The sequence below is a fragment of the Calidris pugnax genome, unplaced genomic scaffold (genome assembly GCF_001431845.1).
Source record: "Calidris pugnax isolate Ruff unplaced genomic scaffold, ASM143184v1 scaffold134, whole genome shotgun sequence".
In the NCBI taxonomy this organism is placed as follows: domain Eukaryota; kingdom Metazoa; phylum Chordata; class Aves; order Charadriiformes; family Scolopacidae; genus Calidris; species Calidris pugnax.
In genome coordinates, this window is record NW_015090873.1 from 1486662 (window position 1) to 1494797 (window position 8136).

Below are 8136 nucleotides of genomic sequence, written 5' to 3' on the forward strand. Positions count from 1 at the left end.
CTCATCTTTTCCCAAGGGATTACCATGCTTCCCCCCACCCTCCCCTTCCCCAGCTTAAAATATAAGGTGGTGTAAAGCCATTTTGGGGTCTCCTTCCCCTGGGACATGGGGCAGCTCTCGGCAAGTGTTTCCTTCAGTGTAAATGCAATTAAGTGTAGCAACGTGCAACCTTTGAGCAACCTGGTCTAGTGGGAGGTGGCAAGGGGGTTGGAACTCGATGATCTTTAAGGTCCCTTCCAACTCTAACCATTCTATGGTGGGCAATTCGTTCCCCAGCAGCACTGGTTTAAGCAAACAGCATGTCCCTCATGGCCCGTGGAGCTGACTCTGCTCTCACAGCTCTAGGTTTATCCTTACAAAGTCTGGGTGAGGTGCTCCCATGGTGGGTGAGGTGCTCCCATGGTGGTTGGGAGACTGGAGCTCACTAAACCATCTCACCCCGCTTCTCCTCTCAGCAGCTGACCTGGAGCTTTGAATATTTTGCTTGCTTGGATTTCACTGTCCCCTCCCTCTTGACCTGCTGCAAGAGCTCCACATCACCCAATTCCACGGTTTATTGGGGTATTTGGAGTCCAGGGGTTGGTGCACAAACCACAGGTGAGCAGCAGACCAGAGTCCACGGCTGGTGGCCAATGGCTGCTAATGGCAGCGCGGACCAACAGAAAGGGCCAGGGGCACTTGAAGCTTGGAGCAAGAGTTCAGTGGCCACCGTTATGTGTTGAAGTAGCTGGAGGGGAACCAGAGCACCCCAAGCAGCTGCCAGACATTTCTGCCATGAGCCTCACAACCTTAGGGTCTGTCATTTAAGCTCTGGAGACCAGAGTCCTGTGGTCACTCAGGCTTTTTAAGCACAACCTCAAAGCCCCCAACAACCACCATTTCTCTCAAAACTGCAGGACAAAGCTTGACATCATGAACCTCAAGGGCTCAAAAGCCCAGCTGGAAAGCGAGAGCCCAAAATGCATTGTCTGAGACCCGCTGTGTCACCAACACCACGACTCCACACAAAGCAGGTAGGTCCAGCCTGATGGGGTCATTCCCCGGGTCCATGGGTCCCAGTCTCAAGGTGGATGCCCCTTATTCCCCAGCAAAACAAAACCTTTTTAACGACTCCTTCCCCAAGCTCAGGGATTGGGCCCATAAAGCAGAAACCGTACTTCGATACCAAATGAAAAACATTACTCACAGACTGTAATTCCTTTCTGCAAATACCGGAGGAGAATATTTCATTTGGCAAACAATTGAGCCTTACAGTTTAGAGCTCTTAATGTGATTAGGGACAGGTTCTGCAACACATTTGTAACTCCAGGTGATTTTGCTATATCTTTTTGGACTGTGACCAGACATAAAAATGCCCTTTTTGCTAGATTTGGATCCAACTAAAATTGAGGAGAATCAGATGTCGGCAAGTCCTTTCCAGTTTGATCTTTACCCAGGGGTATCACAACATGCTTCAGCTATGGGTTGCGCCGAGCGGCTTTGAAATCTCAGGCTCTTTTTTGCATTAAGCAGATATCTCCTCTGACGAGAGATAATTCTTCTGTAGCACATATTCTGTAAACGAGCACGCGCTACCCCTCTGAATTACTGTGATGTACTTATGGGGATGGGAGAGAGCACAAGTACTTCCATTGGCTCTGTGGGCACAACTCCACTTCCTGTCAATCTCCCTAAATTGCCTTTAAATAATGCCAATCTTGCTTAAAATGAGCTGAGACCAGGTGCCTCCTCCGTTTAGAAGACCCCAACATCCAATCCCGAAAGCAAGGCCCCAGTGTTTTGCAGGATCAGACTCTCTGGGAAGTTCCCTGGTCTCACATGTTGTCCTACCAGTGTTTCTGCCTTGGCTACCAAAGGGGGGGCTGCAAGGAAATTAAATTATGAGCAAAACCTTCAGTGGAAGGAGGTGGAAAGACAGCACCACAGTGAAAAGCTAAATTGTTCTGTACAGGAGGCTGAGAAACAATCAGAAGCTTGATCTATAAAGTATCAATAAGATTAAAATCCCTAATTTATTGTTCATGAGGACTCACATGCTGGCTTCATGGGCAGCAGTGGTCATGGTGTCCATTGCCTTCTCCGCACCTCGCCAGGAACTTGTTGTGGAAGTAACATCCATTGCTTGACCAGAAACTGGATCAACCCCTTAGTCACAACCAGCATCCTCATAAGATCATACTATGGAATATTTATGGCAAGCTAAAAAGCAATGAATAGAAAAACATCAGGACAAAAAAAAAAAAGAAAAAAAAAAGAGAGAATTCACATTCATTCACATTCTAACAGATTTATCACTTTCTAAGAGGAGGAAAATTGAACTAAGGACAAAACCACATCATTTTACCAACCAGGCAGGTCAAAGAAGAATCAGAGCAATGGGAAAACCAGACCAGGGCTGTGCACATTAAAGCCTTGCTTCCACTGAAGGGCCACTGCCACCAAGACACGGCGCAAAGGAATACGCTTGAAGTGTTTTACGATGTCGTTGATCTTTGTGACCCCAAAAGTAGCACGGAGGAAAAGCAAGCTGGTTCAGGACACCTGAGGTGGCGGTGGCAGCCGGGATATCTGATAACCCGGGGGCTCTCCACCTCTCTCAGGAACAAGCAGGAGAAGGTCTAACGGCAGGGATTCGAAGCCAGCACCGCTCAGATGGGAGAGGAGACATCTGGTTTGGAACGAGGGCAGCCAACCGCTGGAACACGTCAGGAAGGAATGTGGCGGATGCCTCAGCCCTCGCTGTCTTCAAAGCAAAGAGTGAATTTCTCTTCTGGAAAGATGTGATGCAGTGCAGCTCTGGGTTACCAAGGGTGGTGGGGGAAGCAGCTTGGTCAGCTACTTTTGCCACCAAGACACGGCGCAAAGGAATACGCTTGAAGTGTTTTACGATGTCGTTGATCTTTGTGACCCCAAAAGTAGCACGGAGGAAAAGCAAGCTGGTTCAGGACACCTGAGGTGGCGGTGGCAGCTGGGATATCTGATAACCCGGGGGCTCTCCACCTCTCTCAGGAACAAGCAGGAGAAGGTCTAACGGCAGGGATTCGAAGCCAGCACCGCTCAGATGGGAGAGGAGACATCTGGTTTGGAACGAGGGCAGCCAACCGCTGGAACACGTCAGGAAGGAATGTGGCGGATGCCTCAGCCCTCGCTGTCTTCAAAGCAAAGAGTGAATTTCTCTTCTGGAAAGATGTGATGCAGTGCAGCTCTGGGTTACCAAGGGTGGTGGGGGAAGCAGCTTGGTCAGCTACTTCCAGCCCATGGGGCTGCCGGGCGGTCAGAGGGAAGGATCAGCATCTGTGAGTGTCCAGCTTGTGCTGTGTGTGCACCGGATGCTGTAAAGTTTCACTGAACAGGTCATATATGTGGCTAATTACACACACGTGTGTGTGTGTAAGCGTGTGCGAAGCGGAGCTGGGGAGGGTCACAGAAACCCTGTCGCTGGCAGCAGGCTGAGACAGGCCCAGCAGCACTTCAGTAAATCTAAATAAACCAAATATGTCAGGACTTTGTCCTTGTGGGCTTTTCCAGAATTTTTTCTTTTTCTTCCTTTTTTTTTTTTTTCTGAGCCCATGGGGCTGCTGGGCGGTCAGAGCGAAGGATCAGCATCTGTGAGTGTCCAGCTTGTGCTGTGTGTGCACCGGATGCTGTAAAGTTTCACTGAACAGGTCATATATGTGGCTAATTACACACACGTGTGTGTGTGTAAGCGTGTGCGAAGCGGAGCTGGGGAGGGTCACAGAAACCCTGTCGCTGGCAGCAGGCTGAGACAGGCCCAGCAGCACTTCAGTAAATCTAAATAAACCAAATATGTCAGGACTTTGTCCTTGTGGGCTTTTCCAGAATTTTTTCTTTTTCTTCCTTTTTTTTTTTTTTTTTTATGCTGTGGAACAAACATTAAGGCCAAAACAACATCTCTGCCCTTTACCGCGCTTTCACAATCCAGGCAGGAGGCCAGACTGCAAAGAGGGACTGTCCAGGGGTGAGGTTTGGTGCTGTGGCCGTGCCAAGGCGATGGCCGCTGTGACCCCAAAGACCAGCCTGGATCCTCCACCAGCACCATCCCACGCCACCACCATCAGCCCAGCTCACCAAGAGCTGCTTTGTCCAGCTAGACCAGTGGGAACCCCTTCCCTTCCTTGCACAGGGCTGGATTTCTCCTCATCGAGGTCCCTCAGCCACCTCACTCTGGGTCAATGGGTGATGGAACCTTCAGTAGACCCACTACTCCACTGGATTTTGTGGATCAGCACTCCCCAGCTGCAGTGACTGCAATGATGGCCACAAGCAAGGCTGGGTATGAGGCTGTCGCTGCAGGGCTCTCCCAGCCCCATCCCTTGACCATTATTCCTGCCACCTTCCTCCCACCATCATCAAGACGTGCCCAGCCACACAATCAGCTGAAAACCCACCTGGCTTTGGTGTGCCAGGTTGTCTCTCAGCTGGACCTGAAGCTTCCCAATATGGTTTGCCACCTGGGCAGCGGGAGCTATCACAGGCAGAGGGCTTTCTAGCACACAGGTACAGGACCAGTTTCAGAACTTTTTTCATTCCTATTTCCACCCCACCCTTTTTTTTTTAATTAAAAAAAAAAAAAAAAGCATTTGTGTTACCCTTCTGTACCATACCTGGGCATCAGGGCACTCAGCTGGGATGCGAGAGATGCGGGTCCAATGATCCAATTCTTCCCTCCATCCCAGAGGGGTTTCTTTCAGCTTCTGCCAAAACTATATCCAAGTGCAACAGGCATGAGAAAAATAAAAAAGGGAAAAAAAAAAAAAAAAGACAGAGAAAAATAAATCACAATTCAGTAGGTCAGAAAGCAACACACAAATAAACCAGATCCTGTGACCTGACGGTCATTCCCAGGAAGCAATAACAGGAAAAAGCTTGAGGCAGCTGCAGTGGTTGGGTTCACCCCATCACTGGGGTTGAATTCCTTCAGATCCCTGTAGTTTGCTTGGGGAACCTTCGAGCTACTCTCTGCAGCCCCTGGCTCCCGCTCCCCGTGTCCTGGGGGAGACCGGATAAAATCTCATGGTTAAAAAATATCAGTGGAGTGAATCCAGGCATAATCTTCAACAAGAATATGAATATCTCAGAAGGAAAACAAAAGCTCCTCTTTCTTCTGGGTCACGCTTTCAAAGGTTGCTTGAAACTTCATGACAAATTCGGAACCGGTGTAAATCACGTACCTCTACATAACCCAAGAAATGGGCAAATATTATCTAGGATACTGAACCAGTTCTAATGAGAAAAGTGTCTTCTGTTCGTTCATTACCATAAAAATAGTTATGTAAAGCCCCCCCCAAATGATCTGCTTTAGCATTTGTTCAACAGTTTTTGATTGCAGTGGGCAAGAAAGAAGCTGGCTTATTTTTACTGCCAAGATTGAAAAAAATTTCAACCTTTTCAAATATTTGCAAACCCAGATGCCCCAGTAAAAATTTTTAGTCCATTTAAAAAAAACAACTTGTTTCTTAATAAAAGCCAATTTTGCAAAGAAAACATACCAGATGTAACAAACATTTGAGGCACGGCGTAAGGACCGCACGCTCCCCGGCTCAGCCTGTGCAGGCAGGACACCCAGCACGGCAGGGATGGACATGGTTTGGATCAAAGAGGACATGAAGGTTGGAGAGATGTGCTGAGCTTGGACTAAATCCTGCTGGGTGCTCAGCACCCTCAGCGTGGGGAGCACTGGAGACCGATAAGGAACATTGGCAGAGTCTGTCCCAGGGGGAGCGAGGAAAATCTGAAGGACTTGACCGCGTTGAGATATATGTGCCAGCTGTCACATCTTTAATCACCCTTGACATTTTTTATTGCCCTGGCAATTGAAAGGTTATTTGCTGAGAGCCTGGGGAGGAAGATAAAAATGATGCAGTGTCAGAGCATGGTCCCACCCGTGCCCCTCAGCTTTGAACCCTCCCTGACGTCCTTCAAAGGGATTTGCTTCCTAAGGACAAAACCACACCAGGCAATCACAGAATCACAGAATCTTCTAGGCTGGAAGGGACCTTAAAGATCATCTTGTCCAACCGTCAACCTAACTGACAAAAATAGACACCCGCACAACAAACAAGAAGCATCATCACTAAACCATACCTCCCAGCACTACATCAGCCTGTCTTTTGAACACCTTCAGGGTTGGTGCCTCCAACCACCTCCCTGGGCAGCCTATTCCAATGGCTGATAACCCTTTCAGTGAAAAAATTTTTCCTAATATCCAGCCTGATATCGGTTTGGATATGGAAAGAGAGAGGAAACAAATATCCCTGGAGGTGAAGGCCCACCTCTCTGTATCAAAACACTGGAACAGAACCCACCAGCTCCGAGCACAATTATTTGCAACCAGCAAAGTCATTAATGTGCTGTCGGTGTGTGTCTGTGGGTGCACACACACAGCAGGGAGGAAGGCAGGGGCAGCTCTCCTCGCACCAAGCTGAGAAATCCAAACTTACCACAAGGTATTGCTGAAGGAGGAGGCCAGAATAACAGGCTCATCACGCAGACAGCAGCCTCCTTTTACTGCCTCCAGAGCCCTACTTCACTTCTCAGTGGCTTGCAGTGAGAAGAAATAATTGCCATCACCACCGAACCTGCAAAACCTAAATAGAGAGCAAGAGCTGCCTGCTCCCTCCCAGCACGGGGGTGCTTATGGGGAGAGCGTTCCTCTAGCCTTCTCCCTCTCCGAGCCATCTGATGGAGGGTGAGGATGGAGGTTACACAGAGCCTCTCGCAAGAGACAGACTTCAAGGAGGTGTTTTATGAGCTTTCCCCACATCTTGGGCCCTCTGAGAAGTTTCCAGGTGTGCTTTCCCATTGCTCTCTTGGTTCCATGACTGCAGGGGCGCGCACGACGGGGGTGACAAGTAGCAGAGGGGGCTGCTAACCTGAGAAACTCTTCCTCTGACTCAGTCGTTCACCAGAGCCCAAAGAAAAACTGCTAGAGGTCACGAGGGAATCCGCTGCAGGGGCGCGCACGTGGGTGTACGACGGGGGTGACAAGTAGCAGAGGGGGCTGCTAACCTGAGAAACTCTTCCTCTGACTCAGTCGTTCACCAGAGCCCAAAGAAAAACTGCTAGAGGTCACGAGGGAATCCCTGGATAATACAAATAACAGCACAAGTGGAGAGCTCCAAGCGCTGCAGGTTCCTCTTGCAGGATGTCCACGGGTGGCCACCACCCACCTGCCCTGGGCTGCTAAATGCTGCCTAAAGCCTTCCATCTGCCCTCCCGCCTTCTTTGTCAGCTTGTGCCTTGCAGAGCTGCTAATTAATAAGCTTCCCATCACTGACGTGGCATTTAAAGGGACACCATCAAGTAAAACGTGTTTTCAATCACAAACTGGGGAAGAATAAGGCTTTATATACCTTGAGATCAGTGGAGGAATGGATTGGTAATGATGGTGTTCCTTTAAATAGCAGCAGATGTCAAGACTCAGAGGAGCCATTTTTCTTCCAAAGAATGAAGCAGTGACAAAAAAAAAAGAAAAAAAAAAGAGATACCTTCATTGAGCAAAACCTGTGTTTTCTCCCATCACATTGTCTCCATTGATCCAATGCAAGGGAAGAGCTCAAGACACCACCTCCCATCACCAAGAAAACTCCAGCTGGCCATGACGGCAGCTCTGTGGGACATCCCCAGCTGCACAGCCACCAGAGGAGAACCAGCTCCTGGGGCACCAGGACCCTTGTCTTTGGTCCAAGACACCTTCAGCCAGAACAAAACCAAACCTGCCTTGGCCAGGTCTTCTTAGCAGTGCACGCATGGACACTTTCCCTGGCATTAGCACAGATTTTAGCTCAAACCAATCACTTCAGTGGAGAAAAGCCTCCACAGAAATGAAATACTGTAGTTCCTCAGGATGACAGAGACAGGTTTTTAAGAGCACCTCAGTAGAAGGTTGATGCTTAAAATCTGGACCCTGGCTTAGAGCATTTGGACATAGAGACAAAACCCATGCTCTGAAGCCAAAGCTTTGAGTTTATTTTAAGTATCCTTGGGCTTGGATATCTGCTCCTGGAGCTGGTGACACGGGCTTTGTCTGCAGCCACCTCCACCGCTCCGCAGCCCTGTCCTGGGGCATCCATCTGGTCCCAAGCGATTTCTGACTCCTTGCTAGCAGGAACAGGG